We start from the raw sequence: 19102 nt of genomic DNA, 5'->3' as shown, positions 1-19102 counted from the left end.
CCAGCGCATTCCATTGTGTGCCTCTGGGGAAGGCAGTTTGGCTTTTGGAACTGACACGTAGAAGGTGACAGGGCTGGGACTAGAAAATTGCTGAAGTCCCTTTGATTTGGACAAGTGGCCAAATATAAGAATATACACGACTCAGGGCAGCTAGGTGGCGCAGTGGGTAGAGCGCCGGCCCTGGATTCAGGAGGACCTGAGTTCAAATACGACCTCAGACACTTAACACTTACTATCTGTGTGACCCTGAGCAAGTCATTTAACCCCAATTGCCTCACCAAAAAAAAAAAATATATATATATATATATATATACGACTTTGAGAAACACGGCAAAAGCAGGCCTATAATACAAAGCTGAGAGACATAATAAATAAAGGATTCTTATTCTAACAACAAATATTTATCAAGCACCTAATGCATGTCGGGCACTGTTCTCTGAGCCAGAGAGCCCAAAGACAAGAAGGAAACAGCCCCTGACATCATTATGGAGAGTTAATACTAATGGAACAGAAAAGACATGTGTGTTATATGTGACATATGAGACGTTAGAAGGGCTGTATCTATGGACAAATATATGAGACAAGTGTGGGAAAACGCAGGACACAAGATACCGGCCTTGAGCAGTTTTCCAGAGATGGTCAAGTGTCTCTCCCAGGCACCAGTGTTGGCACCTGGAGAACCAAACCAGCCTTTTATATTACACACACACACACACACACACACACACACACACTATAACAACAATATATAAAGATATATACAATATATCATAATATATAATATTTATATTATACATATATTATATTATACCCTAGAAAGCCTGGAAACAGTTTCTATCAGGAGAGCAATGGAATTCTGAAACTCAGTGCATTGCCAATAGAGGGCTTACTAGTAATGAGACTTGTTCTCTGTAATAATTGGAGTTCTTGGCTTTGAAACAGGCTGCCCCGACAAGTTTTTGTGACTGAGTATGGATCTCATATTCAAATACGGGCAGTTAACAACCTATTGACGTAATCCAACTGGCCCTAAATTATATGCTGCCTGCAGAGATGGCAATCACAAGTATACACTACCACCCCAGGAAGACTCAGTTCAGTCAACAAGCATTTAATTAAGCACCTACTATAAACCAAGCACTGTGTTAAGCTCTGGGGATACAAAGAAAGGCAAGAGACATCCCTACTCTCAGGGAGCTCACAGTCTAATGGGAGAGAGAACGTACAAACCACTATGAATAAACAAGCTATAGACAGCATACTTTGAAAACGGTCAACAGAGGGGAAGATTAAAGAGGCCTCTTGCAGAAGGTGAGACTTTAGCTGAGACTTGATGGAAGCCAGTGGAAGAGATAAGGAGGGAAAGAGCTCCAGGTATGAAATACAGCCCACAAAAATGCTCAGAGTTGGGAGAGGAGTGCTATGAACAAAGAACTGTAAGGAGGCCAGTATCTCTGGATGGTAGATTATGTGTAAGGTCTAAGAGGACTTCAAAAGGTAGGAAGGGACAAGGTTCATGGAAGGCTTTGAAAGCCAATGACAGGATTCTATATTTGATTCTGAAGATGATAGGGAGCCATAGGAGTTTGTTAAGGGGAGAAGAGTGTGATATAGTTAGACCTTGCTGTAGGAAAATTACTGACAACTGAACTGAGGATGGATTATAGCAGGGAGAGATTTGAGGCAGAGACACCCACCAGCAGACTATTTTTTTTTTTGGTGTGGCAATGAGGGTTAAGTGACTTGCCCAGGGTCACACAGCTAGTAAGTATCAAGTGTCTGAAGCCAAATTTGAACTCAGGTCCTCCTGAATCCAGGGCCAGTGCTTTATCCACTGCACCACCTAGCTGCCCCCTCACCAGCAGACTATTGCAATAACCTAGACTACATCGGTCAGCAGTCATGGTAATACCCCACAGGAAGGGTAAAGCCACTAACATGGACTTGTAGCTAAAAGTTTAGGACTTCCACTAGTCACTGGGCCCTCAGTGGACAAGAATTTTGTTATGCTGAATCAATTTCTCTTTCCTTGATTGTCCTGAGATGATTTGGTAAGAGCAAATGCATGATAAAATAATGATTTAGCCAAAGACATGAGGTTGTGGCCCTCAAGGACACAAGTTACATTCCCCAGAGAGCAATTTGTAGAAGTTAGATCTAAAAAATGAAGTACTGTGTTAGACCACTATTGATCCAACCCCAGGTCCAAGAAAGCTGATTGCACTACCCAAGGCATACTAATCTATGGCTATGGAATCTCTACCTGATGATTTTGTATATGTGGGTCAATGGACATCTCTGCAGCTAGTACAAAACAGACTCTGTTGGCCAAGATGGCAGTAGACATTTCTAAGTATGAGACCTTCACTTTGTGAATCACCATCCACTCAAAACCATAGCTTATGAGCCCCTACTGATATGTTTACTTTTACTAGACCAACAAGAGGACCAACCAGTCCAAAGTGAGACATATAATCAAACAACATAACAAAATAAGTGACAATGGTGGAAAACAGACACAAGACACTCATCACCTCTCCTACCTCTGAGAACTACCACTTTAGACCCAGAATATATGTACAAAAATTCCATCACCTGACAAAACCTACCTTGTGATTTTAATTATTCAATTTAACAAACATTTGTTAAGGACTTATTCTTGTTCTCTGCACTGCGCTAAGTGCTGGTGATACAAAGAAAAAAATGAAATGGTCCTTGACCTCAACTTATATTTCATGTGGATAAAACAACATGTACATAGATATATGAATATAAAATATATAAATAGAAGTGGAGGATGGAGAGACTAGAAACTAAGAGAATTAGCAAAGGTCCCTCTAGGAAGTAGCATTTAAGTTGAGGCTTGAAGGGAGGGATCCTAAGAGAGCAAATGTTAAAGAGGAAGAGCATTCCAGTCATGGGTGATGTTATAATATTCATTATAATAATGGCAAAGGAGGGCAGCTAGGTGACACAGTGGATAAAGCACCGGCCCTGGAGTCAGGAGGACCTGAGTTACACTTCAGCCTCAGACACTTGACACCTACTAAACTGTGTGACCCTCATTGCCCCGAAAATAGATAGATAGATAAATATATGAATCAATAAATGAATGCATAAATAAATACATAAATGAATGAATGAATAAACACATAAATAAATGGATTAATTAATAAGTAAATGAATGAATGAATAAATAAATAAGTGAATAGATAGATAATGGCAGAGGACAGAGATTGTATGACTGTTGATATCTATCATATTTCCTGATCTTTTGTCCCACTTCTGCATTTTTTGGTCAAAATATACAGGAAAGAATATAACTCAGGAACAAACCACATAATGAATGAATGAATGGATGGATGAATGAATGAATGAATGAATGAATGATGCTAACTAGCATTTGTATAGTTTCCTTGTAAGTGCCAAGCACTACGCTAAACCCTTTGTGAATATTCTCTCATTTTATCCTTACAAGACTCTGGAAGGTGAGTGCTATCTTTATCCCCATTTTACAGTTGAGGAAACTGAGGCAAAAAGCTATTACGATGAGAACATCTGTCTTGTAGGACTCTGAAGAGGAAAAGATTGTCCTAAACATTCAACTCATTTCAGGTTCCACTGGCAGCTTTTTATCTGGAAGGAAAAGTTGGTTTAGAGGGCGTGTTTCGGACTTCATCTTCCAGCCAGCTGCACCACTGCAGACAAGCAAGTGTAAGGAAAAGCTTCAGCTGAGCCTTCTCCCTTCACAGCAAGGCTGATACGCCCAGAGAAAACTCCAATCTGACAAACCCTCCCCCCAAAAAAAGGACAGCTGTAAATTGCAACTATAGGAGATCCATCTTGGGAGAGATTTGTTCTTAAGGTAAGTGTTTTCTCCCATTTGATTGTATATATGTATATGTATATAGTCTTCTGACTGACATGCTACTCTTATTTGGAAAATTCCTCTATAATTTCTGGTCAGCTTGCTTTTTGACGCATAATGGAGCTCAAAAGCTCTGACTGAGTGGGGGGTGGGTTATGCCATTAAAAGAGAAAGCAAAAGAAATTAAGTTACAACCAAGACATTCAGCCTGCTGTGATTTGTGACGTGTCAGCCTGTATAAAAGTGCACTCTTAGGGCTTTCCTACATTTTACCATATAAAATGCATGACTCTAATGAGATTATTTGCTGGGGAGTAGTGAATTGCTAGAGAGGGTTTGGTAAGAAGGAATTGATTCAGTAGTAATGGGGAATAATAACTAAAGACCCTGCAGATCTTCATTAATGGTGACCTATGAAATACTCATTTATTTTAACTTCTTATTGATCTGATATTTCATTTTCTTTCACTTCCATGTAAAGTAACATGATAAATTCAATTCAACTAAACAAACACTTGTTAAGCATCTGCTATACAGTAGGCACTGTGCTGGGTATTGGGGGCACAAAGAAAAAAAACCCAAGACATTCCCTGCCCTCAAGGAACTTATATATACTATTGGAGGGGGGTGAGGTGGGGAGGAGAGATACAGTATGTCCAAAAATTAGTAAATGCAAAGTATATACATAGTAAATTCACAAAGGAGATAGCACTAACAACTGGGGGACAAAGGGGAACCATGGATGTTCTTTTGTAGGAGGGAATACCTGAAATTGAAAGGAAGTAAGGCATTCTAAGAGTTTTAGGTAAAGAGGAAGGGCATTCCAGGCTTGTGTTAAGGCAGGAGCTGGAAGATTGTGCATGGGGAGGACTGAGTAAAGTAAAGTAATACAAATACAACAAAGTATTTTACCAAAAGAAAATAGCTGGTATTCATGGTGATTTCCTAAGCATCTCATTCTCAAATATCTTAATATGTCAAAGGCTCATAAATTTAGAACTGGAGGGAACCTTCAACATCATGAAACCCAGCCCCTAGATTTGACAGATGTGGGAATTGAAGCACCTAGGGGTTGACTTGCCCAGAATCACACATCTAAGTGTCTGAGGTGGGATTTGCACCCTGACCTTCCTGATTAGTCCAGTATCCCATCAGCCATACCACACAGCCTCCCTGTCACAAATAAGAACTCCAAGAAAACTCAGGGACTTGGATTTTATTTCAGTTTATAGCCACAAATTGTGTTCTGATCACTAACTTTCAGGTTGTTGGGGGGAGGGAGAGGTTCTGGGTTGCTATCAAATATTTCAATCTAAATATAAAAGTCAGAAATACCTAAATTTATAAAAATGAATAATTATAATAATATTTTTCCTTTCCAAAAATCCCCTGCAAACCCAAGCAATGAAAGTTGCTCTCTTCCTTCCTCTCTCCTCTCTCTCTCTCTCTCTCTTAGACACACACACACATCTTGATACAGCAAGTCTTTTTTTTTAAATTGCCCCATTGGGTTGCTGGCCTCCAGCTCTTGGGATCTGCCTGGATACCAGTACCATCCCTATGCTTCTTAGCAAACTATGTCAGCATTTCAGCTATGAGACCAGATCAGTCCCAATAATGGGCTACTGACTTCACTGTCTGGCTGCCTCTGCCAGTTCCACCAAGTTCATAGTTGAAATAAGGAAAGCTTTTCTGTGATTCAATTTGGAAACTGCCATTAATGTAAACAAGGTTCAGATGCCAAGGGTAATCAATCATCACATTGAGCTGGCAGCCAGCTGGAGCCAAGAGAAAAGACACAGAGCTCATCCGGGTACACTTAGAGAGATTGGATTTCTTGCTGGGAAGCATATAGCAGTAACCATTATCGAGCAAGATCATGTAAATGGCCTTGAGCACTATCAAACAAATCCATTTGAATAGAACCATGGGGTGGGGGGGGGGGGTGCTCAACTCAAACTTCAGAAAACCTTTACTTAGGGCTTATTGTGTGCTAGGCACTATCCTTGGTGCTGGAGTTACAAAGGCATAAACAAAGCAGTCCCTGTACTCAGGCAGCATTTATTCTACTGGGAGAAAACGGCATGTACCTAGGTAGGTAAATACAAAATTATACAAAGTAAATTCAAAGTAATTTGAGGTCAGAAGGCCGCTAACAACATAAAGGAGCAAGAAAGGCTCCTTGTAGGGGGTGGTACTTGAGCTGAGCCTTGAAAGGAGGTGGGAAGGGAGAGCACACCAGGTGTGGGGAACAGCCTATGCAAAAGGATAGAGGTGGGCAGCTAGGTGGCGTAGTGGATAAAGCACTGACCCTGGATTCAGGAGTACCTGAGTTCAAATCCGGCCTCAGACACTTGACACTAGCTGTGTGACCCTGAGCAAGTCACTTAACCCCCATTGCCCCGCCAAAAAAAAAATAAAGTATAGAGGTAGGAGATGGGTGGAATTTCATATATGGGGAATAGCAAGTAGATTGGTTTGATTGGAACATGGAATAAATGAGGGAGGGAGAGGAAAGAAAGGAAAGAGAGAGCAAACAGGGGAGAGAGGGGGAGGGAGGTAGAAAAAGAGAGGGAGAAGAAAGGGAGGGAAAGAGGTAAAAGGAAAGAGAGAGGAGGGAGGGAGAGAGGAAGGGAGGAAGAAAGGGACATAGAGGGAGGAAGAGAGAAGGAGGGATGGAAAGGAGAGAGAGAGAGAGAGAGAGAGAGAAAGCGAGCGCTAGATTGCTAAGTGCCAGGCACTGTATAAGCAATGGGGATAGAAACATGAGGAAACAAAATGGTCCCTACTATTAAGGTTGCATTCTATTAGGGGAAGACCAAAGATAAAGGAAAGCTAGAAAGTGATTGGGGGGAGGGGAGGTGTTGAAAGGGCACAGATACCAGGCTGCCAGTGAGAGGAAGGAAGGTGGAGCAGTTAGTAGAATGAGTCAAACTGGGAGTAAAGTGAGCATGACCTTAGCTCCTCATAAAATGGCAACCAGGAATTCAGCAATCAGGAGCACAGACCTCAGAGAGGAGATGTGTCAAGGTAGGCAAAGCTGCTGGTGAGAAAGTGGCAAGTGAGTTGAGCCAGGAGTGGTAATGCAATCTAATCAGTTCACGAAGATTAGTTAGGGTGAAATAGTGGAGGGCTTTGATTGTCTGAAGGAGGAATCTGGACCTTAACGAAGAGCCCATAGGGAGTCACAGAAGCAGCTGCCTGAGCAGAGAGGAGTGATGTGGTGAATCCTAGGCTTTAGGTAAATCACTTTGGCTGTGTGGAGACAGGATTGGAGTGTGGAGAGACTTGAGATTGGGAGACCAATTAGGAGGCAGTTGAAGCAGTCCAGATGATGAGGGCCTGAAAGAGGGTGGAGGTGCAGTGAGTGCAGAGAAGGGGAAGGATGTAAGAGCCACACTCTGAGAGGTCAGGGGTTAATATGCATGGGCCTCACTTTCCCGAGGGATTGAACCCTTTAAAAGTACCACAGAGGGGGGCAGCTAGGTTATGCAGTGGATAAAGCACTGACCCTGGATTCAGGAGTACCTGAGTTCAAATCCAACCTCAGCTTACTAGCTGTGTGACCCTGGGCAAGTCACTTAACCCTCATTGCCCTGCAAAAAACCAAAAAAACCCACAGAGCTATCATCAAAAACAAGCAAAATAATCCGAGAGACACAAGACAAGCACTAAATTTTTTATTCCTATATGAAATCTAAGGTTTCCCATTGATTTTTCTGCCAGTTATAATTTGAGGTAGAGTCCCACATAATATTTCATTATAATGGGACAGAGGTGAAGCATTCATATATCAGGCAAATTTTTTTCTGTCCCAGTCATGTGACTGAGATGTGCCAAGGAGTAAAATAAAGTAAAAAAAAAATGTATCTTCTCTGGTGTGGAGAACTCCAGGTATGGAAATTCTTACCACTGATACAGAACAGCAACTCCTGTAACTTCATAGTCTTTGTGAATTGCTTGGAGCATAGTTGTTGTTCTCCGTCCTTCATTCTTTTATTTTTTAGGGGGGTTTTTTGTTTGTTTTTGCTGGGGCAATGAGGGTTAAGTGACTTGCTCAGGGTCACACAGCTAGTAAGTGTCAAGTGTCTGAGGCCAGATTTGAACTCAGGTCCTCCTGAATCCAGGGCTGGTGTTTTATCCACTGGGCCACCTAGCTGCCCCTAAAATACATGAGATTTTTTTTTTGGTGAGGCAATTGGGGTTAAGTGACTTGCCTAGGGTCACACAGCTAGCAAGTGTTAAGTGTCTGAGGCCGTACTTGAACTCAGGTCCTCCTGACTTCAGGGTCGGTGCTCTATCCACTGTGCCACCTAGCTGCCCCATTCTGTCCTTCATTCTTAAAGAGGACCAATGACATCAGGTAGGTGATGTCTTGACTTGCAGTGAATTGGATTTAAGTGAGGCAGGGCTGTGCAAAGTCACCAGCCTCATTCTCTCCTCCAGAGCCATCTGGGTCCAGTGGGAAGACATAGATCAGGACCACTGGAGATGGTCCCAGATGCATTGGGAGACCTTGGCCTTTTTAAGCTAAGGTCTTTCCCAGGTCTGTTTGTCTGGTGCAACAGCCATTCAGTGATTAAGGCTAGGTAAGAAATAAAGCCCCAAAATGGCCTCTTTTACCTACTCAAATAAAAGTAAGCCTGAGAGGGGAAGACCTTCTGGATTTCTCTTGGAGCATGGAGCGATTAAGTGATATGCCCATCATCACAGAGCTAGTATGTGTCAGAAACAGGCCTTGAATTTGGGTCCTCATGACTCCAAGGCCAGCTAGCCTTCTCATCATTATTATTTTAAGTTATTTTTACTATACATTATTTCAATTATGTAAATTCCTGTTTCAAAAAAATTTTTAATAAAATTATTATTTGTTCGACCTTGAAAATATGTCCCCATCCCAAAGAGATCAAGGAAAAAGGAAAATGAACTATATTTACAAAAATATTTATAGCAGCTCTTATTGGGATGGCAAAGAATTGGACATTGGGATGACCATCAATTGGAGAATGGCTGAACAAGTTATGATTTATGAAAGTGATAGAATACTATGAAATTATCAGCAGAATGGTTTCAGGAAAAACCTGGGAAGACTTTTATGAACTGATGCAAATTGAGGTGAACAGAACTCGGAGAACATTGTACACAGTAACAACAATATTATAGCAAGGATCAACTGTGAAAGACCTAGCTACTCTCATTACACAATGGTCCAAGAAAATTTTAAAAGACCCATGATGAAAAATGCTATCTACCTCCAGAGAAAGAACTGGTGAACTCTGAGTGCAGACTGAAGCATATCTTTTTTACTTTCTGTTTCTTGCTTTGTATTGATTTTTCCCTTTTAATAACATGACTAATATGCAAACACATGTTTGTATGATTTCACATGTAGAATTTATATGATATTTATGGCTTTCTCAAGGGATAGGAGAGGGGCTAGAGGGATGGAAAGGATTTTTAAGTCAAAGCTTTTTTAGAAAAAAGAATGTTAAAAATAAATAAATAATTTTTAAAAAATAATTCAGCCTCCTAAGATGGGATGTAGTGAGCTGCATGCATTTGGCCAGTCTGCAGTGTGACCTTAGCTACACTAAAATAATGTGCCTTTTAAGGGAACATTGCTTTAATATTTTCTAGTCTATGTGATGCCACACCTATGAGGTAATAAAGAATCTCCAATATGCAAGCAAGCATCTGTGTCAAGTGGCATTGTACCAAATACAGGGACAATGACTGGGCAAGTCATAGGCCCAGGTTCAGGTAAGGTCTCATTAGTAGATGAACTGTTGGCATTTGTCCCGGCAATTACAGCCACAGCTTGAAACATAAACAGCAATCTAGATCACTGCAGCAACTCAAGAAAGGAACACTTACATGGTGGTACAGGGAGCCAGAAGTCAGACGCGCTTCTATGCTGGCTACACAGAACATTTGTAATAATTCTGAAATAACATCAATTTCATTTTCCAATACATAGTCACGATTTTTATGCATTGTGAACTAGCGTGCTCTTTCAAAAGGTCAAGATGTTTCTCTCACATCAGTCCTTAAGCTATGATCATTCCGACGCAATGTGGGAATGGCTACCTAGGGGTTCTGGTTGTTCCTTGGAGTATAGCCAGGGTTGAACTGGAGCCAGCCAAGAGCCAATTATTCAGTTTTCAATGTGAGCATTTATTGATACCTCTGAAATCAGCAAACACTACAAACTAGGGATTGATTTATTATTTGATTGATTGTCTAGAATTAAGAGAGTGATGCAGAAAAGTGAATGATACATCTTAAACTTAAAAGTGTGTGGTGCCTATGCCTCCCCCCCCTGCCCCAGCTCCCAAAACCAGTTGTTAAATATTTACCAGTATACTATACTCTTGGTACAACCCAAAATTTCCACTAATTCAGCTGCTAAAAAAAAAAAGGCTTCAAAGAGGTGGGTCATGGTAATCACCCAGTATCCATAATATCTACAATTGTGCTTTTCTTCCTTCTTTCTTTCTCTCAGTCTCTTTCATTGTCCATTGCCTTATAAGGTAGTACTTCAAATGTAAAGCCTCTATTCCATGCTTAAAAACTCAAAGCCCCCAGACATGTAACGGTTGCCTTCGCTCATTAGGAAGGGCACTATAGAATTAGAGTATTCACTCTTTGCTCTTCCTCTCATGTGATACTCCATCTGTAGATTTCAAGCATTTTTTCAGGCTATCTCCCATTCTTGGAACTCTTTCTCTTTTCATCTCTGCTTCCTGGTATCTCTGCTTCCTTCAGAACTCAGCTAAAGTCCACCTTCTGCAAAAAGCCTTTCCCAGTCATCCTTAATCTTCTTGCCTGCCTTCCAACATCATCTCCAATCTATCTTATCCATATCTTGATTGTAGGTAGTCATTTGCATGCTGTCTCCCCCATTAGACTGTGAGGAACTTGAGAGCAGAGACTGTTTTTTGGCCTTTCTTGGTATTCCCAGACTTTGGCACAGTGCCCAACACATAGTAAATGCCTAATAAATGCTTGTTGACTTGAGAATGGGAACCTCATGTTACATTTTACCATGTTAAATTTGAAAAGTATTTTTAAAACCCAAGTTATACATGGAGTGGAGGCTTATGGTTTCATATGTGGTTCCCTTTTTTGTTCTTTGTATAGGGTAATGTTCATGTTTGTTGGTGTTGTCAAGTTCAAAATAACAAAAAGGAAAATATTTTTAAGGGCCTCATGTAGATTTATTATTTTTTTTTGGTGGGGCAATTGGGGTTAAGTGACTTGCCCAGGGTCACACAGCTAGTAAGTGTTAAGTGTCTGAGGCTGGATTTGAACTCAGGTCCTCCTGAATCCAGGGCCGGTGTTCTATCCACTGTGCCACCTAGCTGCCCTCGTGAATTCATTTTTAAAAATCCACATGAGGGGGGCAGCTAGATGGCGCAGTGGTTAAAGCACCGGCCCTGGATTCAGGAGTACCTGAGTTCAAATCCAGCCTCAGACACTTGACACTTACTAGCTGTGTGACCATGGGCAAGTCACTTAACCCCTATTGCCTAAAAAAAAAAAAAAAAAAAAAAAAAAAATCCACATGAGGGGCAGCTAGATGACGCAGTGGATAGAGCACCGGCCCTGGAGTCAGGAGGACCTGAGTTCAAATCCAGCCTCAGACATTTAACACTTACTAGCTGTGTGATCCTGGGCAAGTCACTTAACCCCAATTGCCTCACTAAAAAACAAAACAAAACAAAACAAAAATGAATTCACAGGGGCAGCTAGGTGGTGCAGTGGATAGAGCACTGGCCCTGGATTCAGGAGGACCTGACTTCAAATCTGACCTCAGACACTTGACACTTACTAGCTGAGTGACTCTGGGTAAGTCACTTAATTCTCATTGCCCCACCAAAAGAAAGAAGAAAGAAAGAAAGAAAGAAAGAAAGAAAGAAGGAAGGAAGGAAGGAAGGAAGGAAGGAAGGAAGGAAGGAAGGAAGGAAGGAAGGAAGGAAGGAAGGAAGGAAGGAAGGAAGGAAGGAAGGAAGGAAGGAAGGAAGGAAAAAAGAAAAAATGAATTCACTCATCATGTAGCAAGGTATATTATATTACCTATATCAGTATCTTATCTTTCTACTATACAATAAGCTCCAAGAAGGCAGGAAACCTAAGTTATCTAAGCTTTGCATCCCTACCAAAACCCAACACAACCCCTTGTGCAATATAGCTACTTAAAAAGAGTTTGCTGAATAAATGAATGAGTGACCCAGATTCATTATAAGCATGGCAGTCATATTCTAATCACAACATGTAGAATATCTCTGCATATTTTTCTTTAAAAACAGAGATATGTTTAAAATCTCCATGTATATTTAATGGGGAGTATTTATTGGGGAGAAGAGAGCAAAGGGTCAGGAAAGAATATATTTGTTTGAGGGCACCAGAGCTTTAAAAGAAAGAATCACTCATCAGTATGAGTGGTCAGCCAGAATGAAAAACTAGCCTGGTCATTATCTTGTGCCCACTGACCTTCACAACCCTTGTTGGAGTCAAACTTGTCTATAAGCTATTCCCTATATACAATCCTGCTTCTGACACTACCTGGCCAAGTCACTTAACTTCCCTGTGCCTCAGTTTCTTCATCTATAAAATAAGGGAGTCAGACGTGTTGGCTTATAAGGTCCCTTCTAGCTCTAAATCCAGAATCCTGTGGATACCCCATCTCCCCCTCCACCACCCTCCATAAGGCCTTTCTTCAATAAGTCTAAGGACTAGTTTTCTACTAGTAGTCTCTTCCTCTGTACACCAAGGAGAACAAGAGTTTAATTACCAGCCTAGATTTTTTTTTTTTTTTGCAGGGCAATGAGGGTTAAGTGACTTGCCCAGGGTCACACAGCTAGTAAGTGTTAAGTGTCTGGGGCTGGATTTGAACTCAGGTCCTCCTGAATCCAAGGCCAGTGCTTTATCCACTGCGCCACCTAGCTGCCCCAGACTAGATCTTTTATTAGGTCAATGACCTACAGACATAGGTCATTCATTGGCATTATAAAAGAACTTTCTATCCTCAGAACCTAGTACAAGAACAGTAATAATAACTAGTATTTATATAGTGCTTTAAGGTTTATGATGGATTTTTTAAAAATATCTCATTTTATGGGAAATAGGTCTGTTATTTTCTCTATTTTGCAGTTGAGGAAACTGAGGCAGACAAAAGTTTAGTGAATTGCCCAGAGTCACACAGCTAATAGATATCTGAGGTTGGATTTGACTCCAGGTCTTCTTGACTCCAAGTTTGGGGCTCTATCCACTGGACCGCCCAGCTGCCTTGTATACCTAGTAGGTGCTTAATAAATGTTTGTTAAATCTAATTGAGATTCTTGCCAGCTTCAGCTTCCAGCTAAATGAAGCATAAAGAAGCTCATATCTGTGGCCACCACTCTGTCTGGTGATTTCTCATTAAAGCATTTCTAATAAGGTCCATTATTCCACATTACCTAAGTGGAGAAAATCAGAGGCATCTGTGGATCTGAAGAATGTGAGTCATCATTAGCTGCAATTCCTAGGCTTTGGAGCCAGGAGAGGATCAAGAGGTCATCTCTTCCAAACATCTCATTTTACCGAGGTGAAGTGACTTGCTCAAACTCACACAGCTGAGATTTGAATTCAGATCTTCTGACTCCCCCTCAAGAGTTCTTTCTACTCTAACTTATATTGTTATGTCCCTGCTCAACCCCCTCCAATACAGGTCTATGCCATCAGTTATAGCAATGATTATTTTATTCTGTTCCAAAATAAATCATGTTTTCTGGTACTGTTCTTTGCTTTCAGGATTGAGGGCTGCTCTTTATACCTATAGTGACACACCAAATCCAAATAAGTGTATTTCACAGCTATGAGAGTGGTATTGGGGAAAAAAAACCCAGCAAGGTCATTTATACATCTCTCCTTTGATACATCCCTTCATCTTCCTTCACAAATCAAAATGAGCCCTACACTGCTAAGTGCACTGCAGAAGGACTCTGGGTTAGGCATCAATGCTGATTTCCCTTAGGTGGTTGTGGATTTGAATTAAATGTAGTAGCCTTGCCCAAGAAAGGACTACATTCCCTAGAATGCCTGGGTCACAGTATGATCACTCCCAGGCCATGTTCCCAGGACTTCAGTTCCTATGAGACTGTAACACATCATGAGGATGATGTCTGAGGATGAGGAAGAATGGTAGCCACTCCCAAATTTCAAGACCACAAAGGGCAGAGACATAAGCAAGAGATCACTAAGATAAACTCAGCAAGGCTGACAATTAGGGTAAAGAACAAAAACAAGTGGGGAGATAGCAACAGGTGTCAGTTTTTAAGAAACAATGACACTGAGTGGGATGAAGGCTCACACTGTGCCCCCCATTCAGCCAGGAATCTTAGAGAATATTGTTTTCCCATTTCTCTGGGGGGGAAAGAGAAATAAGGGTATGCTCCCTCAGGAATGTGCATGAAATGAGCTCTCTATTCATTCTGTCCCAATTAAATGCTTTAGTCAGTCAATCAGTTAACAGCTAATAATTTAGAATGTTCCAGGCATCGCACCTTGCTAACCATTGGGAGTAAAAAGAAAAAGAAAAACAGTCCCTACCCTCAAGGAACTTACATTCTAATGGAAGAGACAACCTATAAATAACTAGGTACAGACAAGATATATACAGATTAGATAGAAGGTAATTCGAGAAGGGAAGCCACTACTAACTGCAGAAACAAAGAAAGGTCTCCTCCAGAAGGCCAACTTTAAGCTGAGTCTTGAGGGAAACTAGAAAAAAAAAAAACAGAAGTAGAGGTGAGGAAGCCAGACATTCCAGGCAGAGGGGATGGTCAATGCAAAGGCACAGAGTCTGGAGATGGAAAACCACATGTGAGGAATAGTCAAAAGTCCATTTGAGGGGGGCGGGGGGGGGCAGCTAGTAGCACAGTGGATAGAGCACCAGCCCTGGACTCAGGAGGCCCTGAGTTCAAATCCGGCCTCAGACACTCAACACTTGCTAGCTGTGTGACCCTAGGCAAGTCACTTAACCCCAATTACCTCACCCAAAAAAAAAAAAGTCCATTTGGCTAGACCACAGCGTTTAAAACTCCTAGCAGTGCAGCTGGTCCTAAAGACTTGAGCATCTACAAGTTGCTGGATTACTGAGGAATGAAATGACTTGTTAAGAGTCATAAAACCACTAAGGGTTAGAGGTAGAATTTTAACTGAGATCTACTTGACTGCTAGGCTAGCTCTGCCCACTGCACCATGACTCTATTTTAAAATATGATGAATAACAAATGGGATCCATTCATTATTCCCTGAGTAAGAAAAATACCGATTGCCATCAGTGTTGGCCTTATGAATAGGTGGTGGTATACAATATACAACACAAGGGTCTCCAAGAAGACTCCCTATTTCCTGGCCCAGCTTCCTGTCCATTCCTGGAATTCTATTAGTGCTTCTGGGCATTGGATTAAAGCATTGTTAAAGTACAAATATGCACATGAAGGGATACACATGTTAAACTACTATCAGTCATTTGCATGACCATGTGAATTGGTTTTTTTAGATATTTCCAAATCAATCAATAATCAATAAGTGCCTATTATGTGCCAGGCACTGTGCTAAGGTTAGGGAAAACAGATTGTTCTATATGAAAGGGAAGAGAACTGAAAGTAATCATTAGAGCTGGCATGCCTCAACACTTAAAAGTTTTCAAAGGGCTTTACATATCTTTTATCTCCCTTGAATGTGAACAGAGGAAGAGATTAAGGCTTAGAGAGTTTTAGTTACCTGCCCATGGTCTTGGAGGTGGGATCCAAAGGTCAATATTTCTGACTGTAAGTCCAGCACCGTGTTCATTATGCCAGACCACCCTTGAGAGTTCTGGGTTTGAGCAGAATGACTTTCTGTAACGGTTTTCTGTCCTATATCCTTCTAGTCTCCCCAGCTGGGGTCCCTTAATTCTCATACATAATCCTAGCCCAGCCTAAGGTTGTCATAGAGAGACCCCTTGGATATATATCTGGGATTGCCAAGTACTACAAGGGTACTGTCTTCTTTCTCAAGTGTTGGTCCTTGGAAGTAGACTCAGAGGGGGCTTGAGAACCACATTCTCAACCCAGAGCCTAATCAGCCCATCTTTGGGCCAGATTTCATTAGGAGTTGTCATTCCTGGCAGTCTGACCAGTTCAGGCTAGTTCCCTGATTATTTCCTAATATTCAGAGGAAGACACAAATGAATGAGTCTCTATCTGGGAACCCTTACTCTACCAGGAACATAGATAGACCGTTCTCACCTACCCCTTCTTTTTTAACCACTCCTGAATGTCTGATCTAGAGGGAGTTATAAAGATTCATGTAAAAGGGTCAGTTCAGTTAGGAATTCCAGACACTGTAGAAATTCCTTAGAACATACACTCTAATATGCCCATTCCAGGCGTGAAAGTGAATAGAGCCCCTTAGGTAGTCTGGACCTCCATTAGCTAAAATGAGAAAACCAGCCAGACCAGAGGATCAACATTAGAGAAGTTACGGACATTGGGTACTAGCTAACTGTCTCCAACGGGAACATCATTCTGCTCCAACATGGATGAGGTTGCTCTTCTGCAATGTACCTGGGATATCTGTTGTCAACCCAAGAATCAATGTTGCCAACAAACATCAAGATAGCCTTGCTTTTATAGATCATTGATTATTTTACTTCATTATTATTATTATTATTTTATAGATTATTGGTTTAAGAGACCTTAGAGTCCGGTCTCCTCCTGGCTATTCCACATGCAAGGCACTCCATTTCGTGCCTGGGGCTGTCCTCCATACCTGGAATGTTCTCCCTTCCTCTGCTCTGACTACTGATTTCCCCAGCTCCCTTGAAGTCCCAACTAAAATCCCACCTTCTACAGGAAGCCTCCCCCAAACCCTCTTAATTCAGTGCCTTCCCTCCGTTAATTATTTCATATTTATACTGTATCTAGTTTCCTTTGTACATATTTGTGTGTTGTCTCCCCCATTAGATTGTAAGCCCCTTGAGGCCAAGAACTGCCTTTTGCCTCTTTTTATATCCCCAGCATTTAGCACAGTGCCTGGCACTTAGTAGGTGCTTAATAAATGTTTATTGATTGATTTTACAGGTGAGAAAAATAAGCCCAAAAGAACTTAAATGACTTATTCAAAGTCACATAGTAAGTATCTTAGGTAGGATTCAAACTCAGGTCCAGTACTCCATCCACTGCACCACTTAACTGTCTCTCTGTATTGACTTTATAAAAGAATTGTACTGGTTGCTCATGTCCTTTTCTTTGGTATACAGAAGAAAAGGCTAATAGTGGCAAGGCAAGGCTTTATTTTAAATACCTACCTCCTCTTGTGAAAGAAGTATGTCTCAAGTACACCAGAGAAACAGAGGCTGAAACTTGATGGTGCTATTAGAGGCAGCCAGTGTCTTCCTAACCCATTTATTACCCCACCTCCATCAGTTCCCAGAAATAGACCAAGCTCCTCATCCATCAGGGCATCCTTTGTGACCCGCCCCTCTTAATAGAAACATACCTCAGGTTTACCAGAGGAGAGGCTGGTGGTGACAAGGCTTGGTCCTGTTGGATGGACTAAGAGTGAAGATTGAAGCAAAGTTTTCTGTTATTTTTCTTCCTTTTGGGGGGGAGGAACATATAAAAATTTGCTTTGCATGACTACACACACACACACACACACATTTGTAATTGGGGGAAAAAAGAAAATCTCTACTGGTCCTCAAGATAAATACATTACAGGTATGCTGATGATCTAAACAACTGATGGCTCACACCCAAGAGAATTGCAGCTTCTCCATTAGAATGAATCTCTTTCAGGGCAGGGAGCGGTTTGGGTTTTGTGGAATGGCTAGATTACAGTAAGCACTTAACTAATGCTTCTTGAGTTGTCCACCCATTGCCTAGTGTTCTTATTTCCATAACCAGATCCCTGCCTGATTCTCCTGTGCCTGAGTCCATGCCTTAGTCATAGCATTAGAGATATGAAACTGGAAGCCATATAGTCCAACTCCATTAGCATACAGGAGAGGAAGCTAAGACGCACAGAAAGTAAGTGACTTGTCCAAAATTATATAACAGAGCCAGGATTTAATCTCAGGTCCTGTGACTCAATTCAGTTCTTTTTACTCCACATTGTTCTGACATCCTGGCTCCTCTAGGAATGGGTCCTTACCCTTACTAATCTTTCCGAAGACCAGATCCCAGTCCTTGATCTGCACTGCTAGCACAGGCAGAGGGGTTGTCAACAGAATTATAGGAGCAGAAAGGTATTAGCAGATGTCAAATATTCCTATTGGGGTGATTGAGTTCTCTTACGTTGTATAAGTGGCACATAAAAGTGGGGAGATGGTAAGCCTCTGGGTTGGCACTCCTAAACTTGCCCTTATGCTGTTACTGTAGCACTAATTGCTTTGGGAAAAAGGGAAGGTAAAAGATCCAAATCAGATCTGGTTATCTGAAGTGTCTCTTCTGCCTCCAGTGCCTTTGTTTCCCCCCATATTGTTAGTTGGGGGGGAGGGGATCTTGTGCACTGGGCTATGTTGTAATAAACTGCCTGAGGTCTCAAGTGCTGGATATACCAAACATCTGGATAACTATAATTGGGAGTAACAAGGTCAGCGATGGCTGCATCTTTGAGGAGAAATTCTGAAGTTGAATATATCTTACAGGATGGCAAAGCAGGGCCTGGAGAAGGGATGAGAAAGGTACCCTCCTTCCTCCTTTGCAGAGGTGAGGGGGGGTCTGTGGATGTGGAACACGGAATATTTCTGGCAGACTTGGTTTGCGTATTGATTTTTTTTTCCTTGAACTCCTTTCTTATCTGTTTCTTTTTTAGTCTCTGTGGGATGGCTCTCTGGGTAGGGGAGAGGATAGAGAAATATTTGAAAATAAATTTAATGTTTAAACACATATTGGAGCAGCTAGGTGGCGCAGTGGATAAAGCACCGACACTGGATTCAGGAGGACCTGAGTTCAAATCCGACCTCAGACACTTACTAGCTGTGTGACTCTGGGCAAGTCACTTAAACCCCATTGCCCTGCAAAAAAACAAAACAAAACAAAAAACCCCCACACATATCAATATTAATTTAAAAACTTATAATAAAATGATGAAATTGTGGGGAAAAAACCCTTCTAAATTTTTCCTTTCAGGGGCAGCATGTTGTAGTGGAAAAAACTACATATGGTCTTAGGGCTTGGGTTCGAATCCTGGATCTGCCACTTA

At 41.5% G+C, this 19102-nt stretch overlaps 1 protein-coding gene across 1 annotated transcript in view; it reads left to right on the top strand.

The window, feature by feature from the left end:
- The first annotated feature begins 3777 nt into the window (after positions 1-3777).
- The window catches only part of GNB4 (G protein subunit beta 4), a 136695-nt gene continuing 121370 nt past the window's right edge, over positions 3778-19102 (top strand). The window contains exon 1 of the mRNA XM_043992480.1: positions 3778-3865. The gene's annotated coding sequence lies outside the window, so the exon portion shown is untranslated. The remainder of the gene's footprint in view (positions 3866-19102) is intronic.

Source organism: Dromiciops gliroides, chromosome 3, assembly GCF_019393635.1.
Source record: "Dromiciops gliroides isolate mDroGli1 chromosome 3, mDroGli1.pri, whole genome shotgun sequence".
NCBI lineage: Eukaryota > Metazoa > Chordata > Mammalia > Microbiotheria > Microbiotheriidae > Dromiciops > Dromiciops gliroides.
The sequence above is the reverse complement of the archived record's forward strand: the minus strand, read 5'-3'. Positions and strand labels throughout refer to the sequence as shown.